This window comes from Balaenoptera borealis (genome assembly GCF_965194805.1).
Source record: "Balaenoptera borealis genome assembly, chromosome: 13".
NCBI classification, from domain to species: domain Eukaryota; kingdom Metazoa; phylum Chordata; class Mammalia; order Artiodactyla; family Balaenopteridae; genus Balaenoptera; species Balaenoptera borealis.
Genome location: NC_138870.1, coordinates 70,195,094 through 70,216,517, shown reverse-complemented (window position 1 = coordinate 70,216,517; position 21,424 = coordinate 70,195,094). Strand labels below are relative to the sequence as shown.

General features: G+C 37.4%; 1 protein-coding gene across 7 annotated transcripts in view; it reads right to left on the bottom strand.

Moving 5' to 3' along the window:
- The window catches only part of TMTC2 (transmembrane O-mannosyltransferase targeting cadherins 2), an 889,086-nt gene that overhangs the window by 499,411 nt on the left and 368,251 nt on the right, over positions 1 to 21,424 (bottom strand). The gene's annotated exons all lie outside the window — the stretch shown is intronic.

Below are 21,424 nucleotides of genomic sequence, written 5' to 3'. Positions count from 1 at the left end.
TAAAAAAAAAAAAGAATAACTTTCTAAAAAAAAAAAAATATATAGCAGTGTGTTCATGTCAATCCCAAACTCCCTAACTATCCCTCCCCCCAACCCTTCCCTCCTGGTAACCACAGTTCTCTAATCTCCAACTCCAGTTTACAGTTATTTCCTTTACCCCTCCCCACTTCAGAAGAGTGGTTCTCATCTCCCTCTTAAAAGCCCAACAGCATTTCAGAAGGAGAACATTATTCTATCCTCTACCAGCAGAGAGAATCTCTATGCTCTGCTACACTGACTGAAGTAGAAGTCTTTGTGATTATAAAAGTCATTGAAATTTTAAGAGTTGGCTTCAAAATTCAAAGGTGTCATATTAATGAAGTTAGTTAACAACAACTACAGAGTCTGCATCTTGTGAAGACCATTCAAAGTAACGGGGAGTAAAAAGGAAAGTGGATCTTGCTCTCAAAATGTTTTCAAACTCAAGGGAAGGGAGGAAGTGGCAAATACAGATAAGCAACATAAACAAATAAAAGCACACAGACATCTAATTAAACACTTTGACATCCTCCTGGAATGTTATCCACTTTTGGCAGTACTTCACTTTGTTCAGCTTACTACTGAGAACCACTACACAACCCACAGTTTATCAGAAGAATGTAATGCTTTTCCTATAAAGAACACTGACTGATCTGCACTTTGACACAACCCTTTTCTTATATTTCAGTTTGATATCGTGTTGTCAGCAGAGCAATTTGACTTCTTGCCAAGATAAAGTCTAATTTCATCCCCACAAAATGAGAAGAAATTTGCTTTCCTTCCTCTATTCTCTCCTTTCATCATTAAGTAGCAAATTAGACTAGTGACCAAATATATTTTGTTCCTTTCTTCACTTATAGAAAAAGTAAGACGTGGCATACTTTCCATGCTGCTAGGATTGATGTTCACGGGATGGATGAAGGACTCATGTATCTACTCTTCTTGCTGTCTATCCAAAATCAAGCTTTTTCTCATGCGGGTACAAACTCACTTACAGGAATATCTGCACCCTAACGGCCTGAAAGTCGCAAAGGTCTACCCAGTTGCAAAGAGCTAATGTCAATACGTAAGCTAGTCACATACGCTTTGCTGTCAACTGCAAGTTTTTGAATTACCTTTGTAATATGAATTTGTTACCTGCTTTCTAGTACAATTTCCCTAGTGAAAACAGCATTAGCCCACTGTTCACCTTAAGCATGACAAATCATCTTCATCCTCAGTGCAATTTTTTGTTCAAAGGTATTGTATATATAAAGCTCCCAGATCTTTTTTTTAGTCTTAGTGTCTTAATGGGTCTGAAAGTCTGTCTTCCATTATTTATACTACAGGTACTTTACTTTTTTTTTTTTTTGCTATTTTTAAATTTTTCAAAGCACATATACTTACATGGTTTCATCCTGAAGGATTCAGTTGTTCAAAGTAACACAGCCAGTGATCAGTACTACTGGGTCCAAAACCCAATTCTCTCCACTCTATTTCCACTCTACTATTCCAACTTATTGTGATGGTGATATGGGGATTGTTTTCATTTTGGTAAACACTGGCAGTGATTCACAATGTCTGTCACAAACATTCGGATAGACTGCACTGACAATATCCTGTAACTATAATTTAAGGGCATAAGGCTAACTGGAAGATGGAGAGAATGAGACAGAGGTATTGACAGAGACAGCGAATCTATCTGCACCAGCACGAATTTTCTGTGATTTTTCTGAAACACACTAAACAGTATTTGGGGTCAATGAAATTATTCTTAATTTAGCCTTTACTTCTTGCTTCATGTACTCTAAGAGTGAAAATAAATCACTATCTACTTGAAGAAAGACAAATTTATATCTTTATAATTGGCCCACTGCTCACAAACAGTAGGGTTAAAATTATAATGCTTTGATATTTAAAAACAAAACACTGCTGTCCAAGATTATTTAATCACACCAAATATGCTATTGAAGTTTTATCTTTGAATGCAAAATCGTGTCACGAGCAATCATGCTAAATGCCTGTTTTAATTTACTTGATTTATAAGTTTAATTTTCAATTATCAAGTTCTATTCAATGAAGACTGATTAAAAATATGATCAATATTGTTTTTAGCTAGCCATCAAAGTACAGGGAAAACTAGTTATAAAACACAAACTGCAAAGCAATTCAATAATAAAATAACTATTAATCAATTAGAAGCATCTAGGATGTGCTGGTAGTGCCATACTTACTTTCTGGAAGAAAGTTCCAGAGATTTTGTAATACTTACTTCAGTGTTTATTAGGTATTAGAAGTAGAAAGATCATCTTAACTGCAGCCATTCTTGCTAGTATTTGTTAGTGGAAAAAAAAATAGTGTTCTAGATAGGTAAAATATAGAATTAGCTCCATGTATATATCTAGGTTAAGATGCATTACAATGGGGTTTTTTCCCAAGCTGCCTGATCTACATAATTATATTTTGTTCAGACAGATCATTCTTGCTGAAAATAACAAACAGACCTCAGATTATAAAGGTGCTGATAAATTTATTCCCCAATGAGAAGGAAATGTTTTAAGACAAATATACCAAAACAATATATATGTATGTATATCTCCAAAATGGCAAGTAGGAACAGTTCTGGATTAATAGTAGGAAAATCCAAATTTTAATTTGTACTTTAGCATTTTCTACCTATATGACTTTGGAAAAATTACCCAACATTGTTAAGTCAGTTTCCTAAATGAAAAACAAACAAAAAAACCCCTGCAAAAATAGCTGTTGTTTTTCTCATTAGATATTATGAGGAATAATAAAGTAGGTACAAATAATAAAGTAAGTACAAATAATAAAGTAAGTACACAAACAATTTATAAAACCCTACAGAAATGTTGATATTATTTTACAGCATGTTACCAAAAGAAAAGCTGTAATATTTCAGTGGTAATGCGCAAACTTCCAGATGGTACTGTCTTAGTAGAAAAAAAAAACTAGATCAAGGGTGAAAATACATTAGTTATAAGGGTAAGGTAACCAACCCCAAACTGAAAGAAAATCAACATTTTTCTTCTTTTAATTTGTGGAGGAAAATTCTGTTTTGTAAATTCTTTGGTTGAAGAAGAACAATAATAAGCCTCGGAGAATCTCTTAATCTTGCTTATTCCCAAGAGGAGTCTGAGGAGATGTAAATGTATGTGCATAGAGCATATATACAAGTATATTTCATTTCCTTCCTAATGCTGGAGGAATTTGGACTCTGGGAAAAAAGCAAACTATACTAATGGTAGCACAAGGAAATTCAAAGCAGCATATGGTTAAACTTCGGCTCTAAATCACAAGTGTACATTTAAAATCCAGTGTGAGGGGACTGTGGATGTTGTGCACAGTAAGAATCTTATTAGAGAAAAAAATTAAAGTGAACTCATCTGGTTGCCTATGGGGTTGTTTTTATTTAGTTTGGAAAATTTCATTCCTGCTATAAATCTTTACCATAAATGCTAAAGAATAACACCTATGGTGTAAGAAAAAAGAACGAAATTAAGCTTTTAATCAAGAAATTAGGAGCTCCCTGGGAAACAGCTGGGGAAGGAGGAGGCATCATATTTCATTCTTTTGCAAAGTAGGAAAGCCTGAAAACAATATTGGACCTTTACAGGAGGATACTGGCATTAAGAGAATCTGATGATTATGGAGAAAAATCACTCTCTTCCAGCAACAGAGATAGATTTCTCTCTTAGTATAGCATATTCATTAAAAGAATTCCTTAAAAAGATATGACATACTCTAATTTACTCTAAATTCCTTAAAAGGGTATAACATACCCTAATCTATCTAACAAGTCTTCTCAGTGGGTATGTAGGTTGTTTCTACTTTCTTTGCTGTTTAGAAACAATGCTGCAGTACCCAGGGATGGCATTTGATATAGATTTTCAAGGATGAATTCCTGGGGCCAGGGAGAAGAACAGGGCAGGACCTATGGGCAGGAGAAGAACTTCAGGGGAATGAAAGGGTAAACTGCATGGAATTTCACAGCATGTTGCGTTCTTGGATGGTGGTGGTACTGGGAGATTGGGAGGTAGTAAAATGAAGTGCCTTGTAGTACCGGGGTTGCCGGCATTGGGTAGGGGCACACTTGCTAAGGTGAGCTCATCTTTTACATCTTTGGTTTCTGATAAAACTTTTGTTAGAAAAAGGATTTTGTTTCTGCCCAAAAAGTGTGGGAAAAGATTATTATCAGCAATTAGAAGTCAAAGAGTATTTATATTTGTAATTGGAAAGAAATGTGTTTTAGATGCAGTTCTCATGGCTAAATTAGAGGATCAGTTTGAGGAACCTGAGATTTGAGACAGAGAGAGAGAGCAGTTAGAGACCTCTTGAAAATGTCATGCCAGGAATTGTGGAACCCTAAGCTAAGGCAGTGAAAAGAGAGATGAAGAAGAGATATTACAGCGAGCCATTTTGGTTGTTATCTGATAGAATTTGGTGATCTCCTGGCGGAGGGGGGCGGAAAAAGAAAAGAAAGGTGAAGCTAACTTGGAAATTATTAGCTTGGCCACTTGAGTGGGGGTAAATGTAATAACTGATGTGAAGAATCCATGAGGAAGAGATGTGCTGGGATGGAAGGATGGAATCAGTTGTTCTCAATATGTCCATTTTCCCCATCTCTACCTAGGACTAAGCCATCACCGTCTACGGCGTAGACTCTTCCAATGGCTGATTAACTGTCTCTCTGCTTCCAGCTGGTCTCTATAATTCATTCTCCATGCAGTAACGCCAGACATCTTTGTAACAGATAAATAAAATTATTTTCCTCACGCTTAAATTACCCAAGAGATTTCCCTCTGTACTTAAAACCAAAGTCATTCCTGCCTACCCCTACTTATCTCTACAACCTCGGCTCCTGCCCCTCCCTCCCTCCCTCCCTCTCTCTCTCTCTCTCTCTCTCTCTCTCTCTCTCATATGCTTCTTGCCCACACGGATTTTCCTTCTGCTCCAAGCTTCCTCCCATCTTGTCTTCAGGCCTTTACACAAGCTGTTCGTCTCCACTTTTTTGCATGACTAGCTCCTTGGTATTTCAGTCCCAGATTATATCTCACTTTTTAGATATGCTAAAGAGTGATTATCCAAACTACAGTATGTGGCCCGCCAATTACTCTTATTTTTTTTATGGCTTATGCTTTTTTTTTTCATAACATGCATCATTCAATAATATTTTATGTTTTTATGTCCTTTCCACGACCAGAATAAAAATCCTTTTTTGTAAATAAAAGGGACTGTATTTCCCTTATTACTGTTCGTTCCTAAGGCCCAGGGCAGCGCTGACTGTGAATAGATATTCAATACATATTTGGTAAATGAAAGAATAAATGGTGTGCTTGAAGTGCCCCGTGGCACAGCTATGTGCATATAGCTCGGAAGTAGTTTTGAGCCCAGAGGAAAGAGAAAGCCTGGAGAAACAGTTAGAGGGATTAGGAACAGTTGTACAATGATTGATTTATATCTTGTAGGCTAAGCTACTACTTGTGTTTGCATGTATGAGAGAGAGAGAGATTGAGAGAGAGAGAGAGAGAGAGAGAGTGTGTGTGTGCGTGTTTGAAAAGAACAACATCCCCATAATAATTACTTTTAAGTAACTTCATTATATCCTTTCCAGGACACAGAAACAAACTAAAACTCACCTCTCCTTGATTTCTCTTTCAATGACTAGTAGCTTGAATTGGAACCTTGGCTCCACCACTAGTTAGGTGTATGACTTCAGGCAGATCACCCATCTTCATCTATTTATTTGATAGCTATTTACTAAGCGTTCGCCGTGGAAAGATACTGTGGGACTCTGCCCTCATGGAGCCTATACTCTTGTGAGGGGAATGACCAATCAAATCATCACACAACTAAATGAAGATCAACTATGATACAAACTATAAATATGAAGCAAATTGTAGGGAGCAAATGCAGTTCAGAGGAGGTTTCCCTAGATGATGATTGCCAAGTTGAGATCAGATGAATGAGTAGAAATTCACAGATGAGGGAGGTACGGATAGAAGTTCAAATTCCTGAGTTGGGATGAAGCACAGCATGTGTAAGAACCTGACAGAAAACCAGGCTGATGAGTGCTCAGAGAGCAAAGGAGAGAGAAATGTGAGATGTGACTAAAAAGGTCACTCAAGACCATATCATGAGGGGCTAAAGGCCCCCTTAAGGGCTTAGTGAATGAAGGGCTCCCACATGCTGCCTTTCCGTGGTAGCTTCTCCCACTGATAACAACGTGCATACTTTGGTGTAGGTATAGTAAACTTCCTGAATGTGGCAGAAAACTTACTATCCCAAACAGTGTCTCTAAAAACCATAAACTCTTCCACATATACAGAAGGCTCATGATGTCAAATTTTTATAATAGTAAGAAATCATCAGTCATGACTTCAGATCTAGAGCAGTCTTCCTCATCTGAGTGTAAATTTCCATTTCTAATATTTAGGAAGAAAGAGCTTGTTAAGCAAATTAATATTGTGGAGAGGGTTTCCTGGAGGCATATTTAACCTACCTGCAAGGCCAACTACTTTACAATACATGGTTTACATGCAAATGAGAAGCTACAAAATGTAAATTAGTTTGTTCATTACAATGGTCTAGTAAGGCTTAGAAACGCACTATCATTAGTTAAGTCACTGTGATAAAGTTATAAAGCTGCGTTTTCTATTAAAATTCATTCATTCTCTATTTCTTTCACTCACTCACTCACTCACTCACCCAACCTGCTCCTTGGGGAGTCTTCCCCATCTCAGGATATGGCAACTCCATCCTTATGAAAGTTGCTCAAGCCAAAAACCATGGAATCTTCTCGACTTTTCTCTCTCACACCGTACATCAAATCCATCAGCCAATACTGTAGGTTCTGCTTAAACATATGTACACGCAGACACAGACACTCAAACACACACCCACGATCATCCCACCTCTTCAAGAATTTGTTCTTAGTCACCTCTGTAAACTTCACTTTTAATTGGCAATAATATGTCAAGTTTGGGAATCACAAAACCTCCTGATATCTTTCCATGGACTCTAGGTTTAAAACACTTATTCTACTTGTTCTCTCTGGGTTTTTAAAATAACTTTAACACCTGTATCTCTAGCCCTGATCTCTCCCCTAATTTTCAGGCTTGCATTCAGTTGCCTGATAGGCATCAAGAACATCCAGCAGTCAACGTCAATGCATTGTCTTGCCTATCAGAATGCTCATTTTTCAGTATCCTCTATTTAAATAACAAGTGGCAGAATCCACGTGATCACCCAAGCTACAGCCTCCTCCCTCCTCCTTACTTCCTTGTCCCTATTAAGGAATCATCAAATGCTGCCCATTTGATCGCCTAAATATTTCTCAAATATGCCTCTTCTCCCTCTCCTACTTACCACTGCCCTAGTTTAAGGGAGCTTATTAGTGTTCTCTTCGTTTCCTGGACCTCAATTTATCTCCTTTGTTCAGGCAAGAAGGGCAGGAGAGGCGGTTCCTCTGTAAAGATGGAGCAGGTACAAGCTTAGTATAAACTCATCTACTGCAATCCCTCGCTACCTTCTAGACTCTCACAAAAACAAACCCAACAAGCTGACAACTTATTTAATACACAGAAAAAAGTCTGAAGCAAGAGTTATAAAAAATATTTTGGTGCCTCTTCTTCCCTGTTTTATATGATACCTTTGGGAATTCATTGGAGTTCCTGTCTCATTCACTGAACTTGGCAGTTGTAACTTGCAGACACAAAGAAAAAGGAAAAGTCTGCAGATGTCTGCCTTTTTCCTTTTCTTTCCTTCTTTTTTTGGTGAAGTTCAGCCAGGGCAGAAAATATAAAAATACGTAAAATATCACTTACAGACTTGATCACAAGAAATTTAGCTGTGTATCTTACCTTTGCAAGGATTTTCCTCTCTAACGTTGTTGTTACTCATTATTTTGTTGAGCTATTCCATGTCCTAAAGTAATATAGACTCTGATAGAGGAATGTGTGTACACACACACATACACACACACACACACATACACACACAGAGTGACACCCTGAATAGGCAACAGAGTTCCTTGCATGCCTCCCAAGAGATAGTATGGGGATCTCTGAAGCATAACAGTACTTCAATACTGAACACATCGTATCTTAAAAATGTTCCACATTCCCACCATTAAATTTCAAACCCATGTGCAAATAGCTGTTTGCATAACCGTAGGGGGAAGAACACAGTATGCTTTTATTTAACTTTGCCACTTGTCTATTTCTCAAGACAAGGGACATCCAAGCTTTGCTTGTCTCTTTATGGTTGTAGTAAATACAACTTGATACTGCTTGATAGAGGGATGCCTGATAGGGGACCTATGATAAAGGTTCATTTTTAATCATGGGGATAGCAAGAACATGGATGCTATTTTTATTTAACTGAACTATGCAAAACAACCTATTATAAATAGAGACATGTATTTAGAAAGGTAAGAGTACATGATGAAAACAATATAAATAATATGATGAAGACTGCTGATTGCTCCCCCAGTACAATCTAGTTTTCTCTTCTTTCTGGGTACAGGGCTACCCGCTAGAAACAATATTCCCCACTTTGTCTTGTGGCCATGCTTGGTCATGCAATTAAATTCTCACCAACGAAATGCAAGCAGAATGGATGTGTGTAACTTGTGTAAAAGGAAATCCTTACCCTGAAGTTCCTTTCTTTTGTTCTCCAACACATGAGGACAGAGCTGTGCCTATAATCAGTTGCGACCATGTAGAAGAGGCTAATGCCCTCTGGGATGGCAGAACAGAATGGAAGGAGGAGTCCCTTAGACTCTCTTGGAGGCTGGGAGGAGTTGGGCCTGGCTTCTGTCTAGGTGAGAATACTGCAAAAGTATACCCTTCTGGAGAAAGCAAGATCATCTCTAAAACACAGTGGCAACCATGAAGGCAGTAGGCCAGTTAGGGATGCCCCATGAGCAGAAGCATGGCTCTCAAAGGCACACAAATGTACTTTTCCAAAGGAGGTTCATAATGTCCATTTCTTCCTTTCCATCCAAACCAACATATACATGTTGGTACTTATTCTCTCACACATATTCTTTCATCCCCCTTCCTCTATGTGTGTGTAAACTCACATGCCATAGTGGAGAAGATAGACATCTCGGTAACAAGAAAACCTAGTAGAAAAGTGGGCAAAAGATATATTATAGGCAAGTCTCACAGAAGATGCTTAACAAATAATTAATATATAAAACATTTGAAAAGCTGTGTTACCACAAGAGTAGGCAGAAAGATGCAACTTGAAACAAGAAAATAGCAATTTTTAGTCTTCAGGTTGTTAATAGTTATAAAAGATGGCTATTACTCCAATCTGGCCACTGGGCTGGTAGGAATGTGAATTGCTGTAACTTTTTTGGAAAATAATCTGGCAGTATAGCAACTATCAACATTTAAAATGTTCATCTTCTTTGACTCAGCAACCATACTCTTAGGAATTTATCTTAGAGAAGTAAAAACAAAATGTTTAAGGAGCTATGTAAAAGAAGCATTGCAGCACTGCTTATAAGAGCATTTAGAGAAAGGGAGAAAAAGGAAGCAAATGAAACGTTCATCAATAGGGTAAAATTTGACAAGCTGATGGTAATACCTTAGTGAAGTTTTACTCTTCTTTAAAATGACCTTCAGTTATACTCTAGCATCTTAAAATGTTTAAAGCCACATACTAGTGTCACCTGTGCAAAGGGTAGTTTTTTGTTTGCTTGTTTGTTTTTAAAATTTATTTTATTTATTTATTTTTGGCTGCATTGGGTCTTCATTGCTGCACGCCGGCTTTCTCTAGTTGCGGCGAGTGGGGGCTACTCTTCGTTGTGGTGCGCAGACTTCTCATTGCAGTGGCTTCTCTTGTTGCAGAGCACGGGCTCCAGGCATGCGGGCTTCAGTAGTTGTAGCATGCGGGCTCTAGAGCTCAGGCTCAGTAGTTGCGACACACGGGCTTAGCTGCTCCGCGGCATGTGGGATCTTCCCTGACCAGGGCTCGAACCCGTGTCCCCTGTATTAGTAGGCGGATTCTTAACCGCTGCGCCACCAGGGAAGCCCCCAAAGGGTAGTTTAAAAAGGGAATTTGAGGCAAAGTATGCTGGGAGAAGAGCAGTGAAGGGAGGGCAAAGATGATGTGCGGAGCTTTAGAACAAAGTGGGTTTGGACAGAGAAAGGCTTACTGTGGTGACTAGGAAACCACCCAGACACTTCTATAGAACATGTAGCCATTCTTTGGGGAAAACCTGAAAATAATATGAATGGTTAAGTTCAGCATTGAAATCTGTATATTAAAGGAAATGTGACTTTATTTGGCAGTCACATTATGTTGAGGTTTGGGGGTATCTGGGTTATACTTGATATGACTGAATGTATTAGTTGATCTACCAATGTTTCAATGGAGTAGAGCACAAGAGGAACCCTTGGAGTTCTGGGAGAACTCTTGGAGTGCTGGGTGTAAGAGGAACCTAACAAGTGTGAAATTCATTCAGGAGAGTAATAGGAACAGATCTACATTTTAGAAATATCACTTGGCAGCAACCCAGGAAATGGATCTAAGAAGGAAGCAGACAACTCATGCAATGGTAGGATCATCCTGAGGGCCTGTACAAGGGCAATGTGGGAAGAGATGGAAAGGGGGGAAGACAGATTTGAGAAATGAGAGATGCAATGCCTAGCAAAAGGGCAGACTTGTTGCTGCTCTCTATGCCTCTTGCTCAGTGCCGGGGCAGATGATGGCACCATTCATATACTCTGGGAATTCAGGGATAAAAGCTGATCTCAGAAAACTATCTTATCCAAAGAAGTTAACTTTTTGCAGACACTTGTGATATGTCAGCTGCATGACTCTTAATGCGTAACAATGGAAATAGAACCTTCAATATTAAATCAGTGCAAATGAGTTTTCTCGCTAAAGGGCACGGACATGACACTTGTAGCAGGATATGATGTTAGAATAAAGTACTTTAGTGATTATATTTCATTTGATTTCTCCAACTGTAATTCATTTCTTTTCTCCTTCACTCAGCACGTGGATTTAAGTAATTTTTTTCAAGACACAGACTAAATCCAGGAAAATATATCTACATCTAACATTTCTCTTCTAATGCTTCTGAAAATTAGATATTTTAATGCCGCACTTAAAACATCTAAACCACGGTAACAATCTTACAGTATATTATGACTATGCCTAGTCTTTCCAACTTATTAGGGATTTGATGTGAAAAGGAAGGCATAAAAAATGCTAAACATGGGGACAGGAAGATGCTTTTTTCTCTCATGTCCTCTATCACCACTCAAATTTGAGCCCATGAGCCCATGTTGACTGTAATCCTAGGGTATATGCATTGAATTCTGCAAAATATAGGAAGCAGAAAGCACATGCACAGAAGCACAAAAAAGAACATAAAAATCTGCCCTGTGGTTTTTACGCTATCAAGCCAACCCCTAGCTCTGCCTTTATCAAGTCAAAATGCATCACTGAAAACCCCCAGAGTGAGCACTGCCTACAGAAAGGTCATGACTTAGGAGAGGTCAGCATTTGCAGTTGAAAGGAGCTTCTTTTGCTCACTACCATGCCATACTTCAAACTGACATTCTCACGACGAGCCTGTAAAGATTTTAAGAATTTAAAATTTAAGGATTTTATGGCTTATGTGTTTGTTCTTATACTTCTGACATAGGCATCATGCTGGCTACAGAGCAGGCTATAGTTATTTGTCTGATTTAGTTTCAGAGTGCTTACTGGGCCCAAGTGATTACTTGGTTTGGCTAAAAGCACATAAAAAATACAAAAATGTGTCTGCTGTATTGTGAATTAGTTATCTTCTGAAACACCACAGCTAATAATAGCAACAGTACCATAAAGTTAATAAAAACAATAATAGTAAGTGGCATTCATTGAATGCTTGTGATGTACCCTCCAATTTTTTAAAATTAATTCTCACAGCAACTCGATGCAAAAAATAAAATGAGGAATTCGAGTTAATCTGTATAAGGCAATGCAACATATAAGTGGCTGAACCAGAAGAAAAACAAAGGTTTCACTCAGTTTTATAATATAGTGAAAGCACAAATGAGCAGATGTTCCAGAAGAGCCCAAGTTAGGAAGTATACAGAAGGAAGCAATTCAAAGGCTCATTATTATCATTTTAATTTTAAAAACAGATGATAATGCTGATGACAGCTAACCTTTGCTGAACACTTATTATGTTTCAGGCACTATTTTAAATGCTTAAAATCTATTAATCCTTGGATTCTCAAGATGATTTTATGATTTAAGTGCTACTAATACCCCATTTGACAGAAGAGGAAATTGAAAGACAGAGAGGTTAAGTAACATACTCGAGGTCACAAAGTAAATGGTTTAGCTGGAACTGGCTGATGGGAGTAAAGCCAATCAAGAAAAGAATGCTAGCTTTTAAACTAGGGGTCCACAGTCTCATGGCACATTAGAATCAACTGGGTAGCTTTAAAAACTAGGATGATGGGGTTCTGTCTTTGACCAATTAAAATCAGAGTGTCTGGTGAGACGCAGGGCTCAGGATGTTGTAAAAGCTCCTTAGGTGATTCTAATGCAGCTAGGGCTGAGAACCACTGTACAACATAAAGTCAAGACTACTATTTCTATTCTCAGAAAATAACATTTGGGCTCAAGGTCAATGGCAGGAGGTAGATTAAAAACTCAGTAATAAATAATAGAACTATTGCCTTTGCTGTGTTAGAAAATTATTAACACTGATCGTAAGCAAAAACATTATAGATAACCTAAAACAGAGTCCCAGAGTGAATATAGAATCTTGGGTTTATTTAACGGATGTCAAAGCTGACTTTCTTATCAGTTTTAATTGGATAGTAAATTCACTCTATTGTTTCCAGAAACAGTCCAGGAATACCATGTTAGGAGAGGCCTTGCAGGATCTTTTTTCAATTGGGCTCAAATAGATGGCTAATTTCTAAAGTGTTAATTTCATTCTGTGGGTTCCATTTTTCATGGCACTTATTTCTGATAGACACAGAGGGCAATATTTTCAAGGTATAAGAAATATTCCTCTCAATCCAAGTGAATACATACCATTATCTTACTACTGTTTTATGAATGGGATTTCAAACAACAAATGAAGTCCCAAAGAGAAATCTGGGATGCAAAATTTTTTGTAGCATGATGGAAACTGTCTCTGGACAGCCATTAAAAAAATAAATAAAACAAACTATGCCCTCTCTCCAGGGCAAACAGAAAGGCTATGAGAAAAAGGTAAGGTAGAAAAAGGATAATGCTTGGTAAACCTTACCTGTTGAGGGAAGTGAGGACAAATACTGGCCCCACCAAGACCTTTACTCAAAGGCATAGTTAAAAAAAAAAGTAAGTGTACTCCTTGGTTTTCCACTCTTATTTGACTTTTCCTCAACTGATGGAACTCACAGAAGAATTAATAGCAAATGTAAACTGTGGAGGGGGCTCAAACTGAGTGCTCTTTTCCAGTGATGAAGTGTTGATTCAATAACCTTATTAAATACAGAATATCACCACCAAATCCCGACATAGGACATGTGGTCAACACTCTGGCTCTTGCTTCCTGACCCAAGAGACTCACAACCAGGCTAGACACAGTGATGGCAGGAAGAGGCTGGGGAAAAAAAAATACTCTCCCTGGAAAGCACACATACTAGTTTAGCCAATTTGTTATTTTTGTCTTTAAAATTATTTCTTAACCACAGTCAGGTTTCTTGAATGCAGGCAATTTTTCTTTTGGAGAAAAATTGGCCTTTCGCTCATTCTTATGGTTGACACAAACCACTGATTCCCAGGGCTGCGGCTTGTCATATTAGGTTTTGGCACTGTTGCCCTCTCTGTATAGGTGCCTCACCATTTTTTTTGTTTGCTTGTCATTTCCCCTTTCACTGGTATTTTCCTCCTATTGTGGCTCCCAATATCAAAATAGGTCATCCATAGACAACAGCACAGGGAAATAAACCACAAAATCTAGTCTTTTTTTTTTTTCCTTCATAAAATTGACTAATGGGGAGGAAAATTTTTGGCTTATTTTTCTTATTCTAAGTTTTCTCACCTACCCTTCTTATTTTTAGCATCGAAATATTTGTCATTGTTTTTTTAAAAAGGTAATCTTATATAAGGTAAATTACCTGTGGAGAGGGAGATATGCCCTTTAAGGGGCTACTTTTTGGAAAATCACTGGCCAGTTTTCAGTAAGGTCTGAATGGATTTATAAAATCAGCTTCTACCTTATGGTTTACTTTGTGTTTTGCAGAGGAAAGCGAGGCCTGTAAAGGAGGTAGGCATACCATTAGGTGAAACAAAGAAGTTTAAGGGTTATACTGCTTTTCTAGGTAATAATAAATGTACTTTATTGGGATTATAGCGCTATAGAAGCTGCTCCAAAGGTTTATAGCTATTCATTCTATGAGATCTGCTGTCACTTCTACCACAGGCTGAGTTTCAGAATCTGAATGTATGAACACTTATCAAGAGTGATTCTGGGGCTTCCCTGGTGGTGCAGTGGTTGAGAATCTGCCTGCCAATGCAGGGGACACGGGTTCGAGCCCTGGTCTGGGAGGGTCCCACATGCCGCGGAGCAACTAGGCCCGTGAGCCACAATTACTGAGCCTGCACGTCTGGAGCCTGTGCTCCGCAACAAGAGAGGCCGCGATAGTGAGAGGCCCGCGCACCGCGATGAAGAGTGGTCCCCACTTGCCGCAACCAGAGAAAGCCCTCGCACAGAAAGGAAGACTCAACACAGTCATAAATAAATAAATAAATAAAAGAACGTGAATTTCTTTAAAAAAAAAAAAAAAAAAAAGTGATTCTGCATTTCCTGCGAGTACGAAGTCATTTAAAATTCGACAGAGTTCCACAGTTCATTGTGATCACCGTCTCCTAAGACTCAGGTAGAGAGAACCAAAAGACCCAGGGTGGGTGCAGGTTGCGGGTAGACAGAGAAGATTTCAAGGTTCTCCATTCAATGAGAGTTAAAAAAAAAAAATCAACATTATTCTTAAACATCTTTCTTAAAAAATCACTTGGATGGCTCTTGAAGTAAACTACAGTACAGCCTCTCAGCGTGTTGCTGGCAGCCAGTCTCGTTGCTTTTGGTTTTATTTCCAGCACTGTAAAAGATCAACGTGTTTTGTGCTGAGCAGCCCATGTTGTGGTTGGCTTGCATTTAGAGGCTGAATTTCATTGGGGGAGGGAACACGTTGAACACAACATGTTTCAAACACGAGAACCATACTCAGTGCTGCAAGATGTCCACGCTAGGAAAGGACAGGAAGCCAACACAGCCTGAGGGGACAGAAGCTTCCAGTGAATCCCTTCACAACACTGACCGAGCACCTACTGTCTTCCAGGCACCGCCGCGTGTGCTGGGGAAAGCGGAAGTACAGAAAATAAAGTCCTTGCCACCACAGAGCTCCTGGTCTGGAGAGCGGACACAGATAATGCACGTAGGTAAGAAAATACATAGGCTGTAGATGGTGATAAAAACCAAGGAGAAAACGTACAGCAGGACAGGATAAAAGAGGTAGGGTATATTACTGGTACAGAGGTGTTTCCTATGAAGCAGGATGGGAAATCTTACTGATACAAGTTGCTATTTGAGCAGATATTTAAGAAACTGCCAGAGCTAGCCATGCTGCTATCCGGAGGAAAAGCACGGCAGCTGGAGGAAAAAGTATGATTATAAAGCCCGGAGGAAGGAGCCTGCTTGAGTCTGTGACAGGCGACACCAATTTGTTTGTTGTTTATGTAACCTGGCAAGTGGAATGGACTTATTTAAAAATTATTCTCTCTGTGTAAAGAATATATAGACAAATTCCTGCAATGTAAATAATTTAGCACTAGCTCTGGACCAAGCAGTATTCTAAGTGCTCTGTATGTATTGTTGAATTCCCATAACAAACCCTCTGAGGTAGTTATTATTACCTCCATTTACAGAGTGAGCAAATGAGGCTTAGGGATCACACCCAAGATCTCAGAGCCAGAGGCAGGTGAAGCCCTGTTTAGAACACCCAAGCCATGTAATTCCAGAGCCTACACTGCTAAGCTATGTTGCCTACCAGGGCTTGTGAAAATGGCATGATTCCACTGGAAATTCACTGCAGAGACTGCTCTTCCCAAACCAGTGAAGTCACTGAAGCATGCTATTTATAGCAACATCTAGTAAATAGACAAACCCTATGTGCTACCCATGTCTCTGTACATTCAGGAAAGCAACACCCAAAGTTTCTTTGTGAAATATCATGTTGGAAGTAGGTATCTTTTTTTTCACTGCTGCCATATGAGTGGAATACACTTTATCCCTAAACATTAAAAATGTTTTGATGCCATTAAGGTACACAAAATATATATTCATGATTAAGTGCTACACTTGTTGAGATATAGCATATATAAGCAAGACCAGGTGGGGTGGGAATAGATATAGGTTCTGGAAAATATGTTAAAATAAAAACTTGATATATATTTGAAGGTGCTACACTAAATAAAATCTACACTATATCAAGGATCATTTAGCACTATACACTGTAATTTTATGAAAACATTTAGTTCAAAATAGGCTTTCAAAACCTGCAGTCATGAATTGCCCTTTGACTATCAACTTTATTGATGGTGTGTATCATGTTTTGTCACCATTCCTGCCTTCACTAGGGATCTTGACTTGTTCTGAGTCTATTGCCAACACGCATCTGGCAGAACTTTGGTTATTCCCAGAGCCTAGCATGTTCTAGCACACTTTAAGTGCTATAGCACGCACATATTTGAGGAGGTAATAAATTTCCATTAAAGCAGAGTTGAAAATTCAAACCAAGTTTTAAAAAGAATTGAGTCATATAATATCTTCATGCTGTAGTTCCTTTTACATAAACATCTTCACCATATCCAGCAGCTTCAGTTTAGACATGTAAGAGAAGTACTAGGATTGGATAAATTAAGGACTAAAAGATCAATTCCGAATTACTCAAAAAAAGCTTTTTGCTGTAATACTCTATTCATAACACGTCATTAAACAGATTAAAAACCTACAATCAATTTAGCATATTTCTAAGTAGTTTTTTCTTCTTTTCTTTTCTAGGGATTTTTTTAAAGGAGAATGTTAGTATTACTTTATTTATATGTGGGGGAATTTTAGATTCCTGTGTATTTAAACATTATTGTACTGGAAATCACAATAACCTTAACATACGAACTTTTGTCAAATACATCTCTAGACCGTAATAAACATATAGTAGGAATAAAATAAAAGCTGATATGATACCTGCACGTCATTCTACCATAACTCTCATTTAAAGAACACAAATTCAGTTAACAGCAAAACTTCACAAAGAAACTGCCAGGTAAGTAAGAGTCTACTGTCCAAAGTATCTGGCCTTCCAAATCCTAAACCAACATTTCACTAAATCATTTTGCTTGCTTCAGCCTATTAAAGGAAAGGAAATAAATTACCTTTATGAAAAAATGAGAAGCAGATTTACTGTGGTTGTATGAGTCAGCCCAAGACAAAGTAATCAACACATTTCAAGCAATACAAAAACAGTAATTTGTTTGCTACGTTCCTTGAAGTCCCTGAATATTCTCTGAAGATAACACAGTGAGTTCATGAATTTTTAAGAATTGTTGTATAAGGTATGGAAGATGCAAACTTTCAAGACTCATAAACTATATAAACCACTCATGAAAAAAATTAAGAAACAATTAAATGCTAAGCCTGCATCAGCGACATCTCTGAGAGAGTAGGAATCACAACTTCCTTGTTTCTCATTATATCCCTGGTATTTATTTTAGATACTGACATATAATAGGCATTCTGCTTGCCTGGGTTTGTATTCTGACTCTACCACTACCTGTGAGATCCCAGACAAACTACCCTGCCTCTGTTTCTCCATCTGTAAAAATGGGGTAGAATTTAACTTTTAATGTTTAACTAGTGTAGATGTTGTTAGGTTGACGCTTCCTAATTTTTTAAAAAAGACGTTTTTCTGGTCTCAACATTATCATGTTTATTCTTCTACAAGTTACAGAGACAAAATTTTTTTGGTAATAATTCATAATAGATACAAGCAGAAATATGGACCTATAATAGTTGTTTATCAACTTTTAACCCACTCAACATTATCACCTCCATTTAGGTGAATGTTCTCTTTTTTAGATCATTAAGTGTGTATAAAAAAGGTTCCTAACTTCCAAACATGGAGACACAGTTTATACAAATTCAAATGTAAATAACAGATTTAAAGCAATCATATGGTACTACAGTGCTTATGGTATAATCCATCATCTGTTCACCATAAAAGTTCCCTACAAGTAGGAAATGTTTAGGAGTTACTGTGTCAATCAGCATACTAGAAAAGAAAATGATAATGTTATATTACTCAATGAAAGGAAAAATAAGCATATGTGCATGTATCCAGTAAAGATTTCCAAGGCTAATCAAAGTACATAATCTTCCTTCGGCAGCAAAATAATTCCATCTTCCAGATTTATGGAATCTATTGCTCTCAAAGCTAGCCTAAGAAAACTATATCAAAAAGAAGATATTAAAGTGGAGAAAAGCAACTAAACGTAAGTGAGAAATTATAAATTCTATATAGGAATCTCTTTCTCCATAAGAAAATTCAAAAATAAGCACAGATATCCATGTGTTTGGGGTGTGTCATTTAAGTAGAGTGACCTACAGAAATGCATTTTAAAAATCCTTTGTTCTTTCAATATTTTCATATTGACACTTTTTCAAATACAGTTTTTCACAATTTCTGGTATCATTTTAATAATGCATGTAATCATGGATGAAGAAAAGTATCAGTGCATAGTAAGGATTTATTTATTATAGTAGCTTTGATTTGCTGATAGATATGTACATTAGCATACTTGTGGTTACAAATAAAAGCTCAGCTAGTTGAAACAGATGAAAGCTATGATTATAAAAATTTAACAAATAGTATGACTCTTTGGGAAAAGATAGTTGAACCTTGTTAAGAAAAAGGGAAAACTACCATTGGTTTTTGTAAACCAATAGTGGAAAATGCACTATATATTTAAGAAAAATAATTTGTCTTGTAGGAAAACTAAATTAATACATATTGAGGATTTTTATTCATTTGTTTTAGTAGTTTTATTAGGATTTGTATATAAACAACCAGTAAAAATTACAGGTGGAATCAAGAAATAAACTGTAGTACGAATATAGATTCCATGGGGAAGATCCAGCTATCTTTTATAGGATTAAACAGTTAAGTAGAACAGTTAAGGATACAGTAACTTAGATTGGAGAATAAGGAAAAAAAGTGTTTGAAAGCAGTAGCAGTAAATGTTCTACATCTGTCCATTCTTGAGCTTGTTGAGATCTATCATATGATACTATCAAAAACATAGTTGATTATTTCCACATGTAATTTGAGCAATTATTTTCTTTAGTATAAACTGTATATGTATATATACATACATGTAAATATATAAATATATATTTCATAAATCATTCTAACAAATCTTTTCAAAATTGCTTCTCTCTTTAAAATTCAGTATTCCTAATCTGAAGAAGTTACTTTTAAAATGAAACCAATTCAGTGAATTGACCATTTCAAACTCTTGTCACAAGACCTTTAATGGCACCATATTTGCCCTCTTTAAGTTGCCATTTACTCTTCAAAAGGGCAGTGTCTCAGTAGGTCACAGTATGTGGTAAAGCTGCCTTTCTGCAAGTTATTTCGCTACAGATCTCATTTAAGAAAGTGACAAAAACAACAACAAGAACAACAAAACAGAGATGAAAACCACACAGAAATAATGAGAGTAAGTAAAATATAAAGGCCCTATTCTTAAAAAATTGAGTCCTCTATAGTTTTATTTTTTGCTGTAGTCACAATGCAGGTTCAGACAACTGATAAAACTCTGAATACCATACCACAGTGGTCATTTGTTGGCACTTGGTATCTAAGGAAGTAACAGTTGATAATAAGACAAAGACTGAGACATTCTGTAGCATACACATTTTTTCCCCTCTCTTAAAGATGTCATTCTTTTCAGCTCTCTTCTAGGGTTTGTTAGCAAAGATGTTACAGCAATATATTTAAGCAAATTCTTCTCAAGTTGATAAAGGGAAACTCCTGATTCTGACATTATCTAGTGACAAGAAGTTTAACATTATAACAACTCAGTCTGGGAAAATAACGTCATCCAGAATGACACAGACTCTCCTTGACCAAAGAAGACATTCCTCTGAGTCCTCTTTTTGACTAGGCCTCATCCTTGGGTCTTTTCTTAGGCCTGCCTAGGCCAGCTGTAGCAAGAATTCTGCTAAGTTAATTTAGCGAGAATCCCCCCACCCTCGCTATCTGATCATACTGGCTTGCCTTCAGCAAGAATTCTGTAAGTTGGTTTACCAAGAATCCTCCTACCCTTGAGGTCTCTTCTTAGTAATTTTCCATCCACTGACCACCCCCTGCTGTCTCTGCTGTATGCAAGGTTGAAGCTGATCTCTCTCCCTTATTTCCATAGTCATGACACTTATCACAATAGTCCTGAATAAAGTATTCATTACTATTTTTAAAAGCATTGGGGACTTCCCTGGTGGTCCAGTGGTTAAGACTCTGCGCTTCCACTACATGGGGCACAGGTTCGATCCTTGGGTGGGGAAGTTCTGCGTGCCGTGTGGTGTGGCCAAATAAATAAATAATTTTTTTTAAAAAGCATTGGAATATTTTTTTTTTCTTTAACAAAGACACAGGACTTTCAAGAAGAAATTAATCTATCAATCTTCTAATTTTTCAGGATCTGCCCAACTTTTACTTGTCTTTAGGGTAAAGTAAAATATAATTTTATCTGTAGATGTAAATGAGAGTTCAGGTAGATAACAAAGAGTTAGGAGTAGAAGAAAGGTAAGAAAATAGAAGAAAGAGGAGTGGAATGTTACAGGAAAATCAGAAGAGGGAGGGGATAAAGAATCATACACAAACACGGCTTTGTGTTAATGTTTCAGTTATATTTAGAAAAAACATGGCCCCATGAGACCAATCAAGGATGAGAAACATAAATGTCTGAAATAGAAATGGGGGAGAAATTTTATATACAATGGAATACTACTCAGCCATAAAAAAGAATGAAATAATGCCATTTGAAGCAACATAGATGGACCTAGAGATTATCCTACTAAGTGAAGTAAGTCAGAAAGAGAAAGACAAATATCATGTGATATCACTCGTATGTGGAATCTAAAATATGACACAAATGAACTTATCTACAAAACAGAAACAGACTCCCAGACATAGAGAACAGACTTGTGGCTGCCAAAGGGGAGATGGGGTCGGAGGAGGGATGAATTGGGAGTTTGAGACTAGCAGATGCAAACTATTATATTTAGAATGGATAAACAACAAGGTCCTACTGTATAGCACAGGAAACTATACTCCTGTGA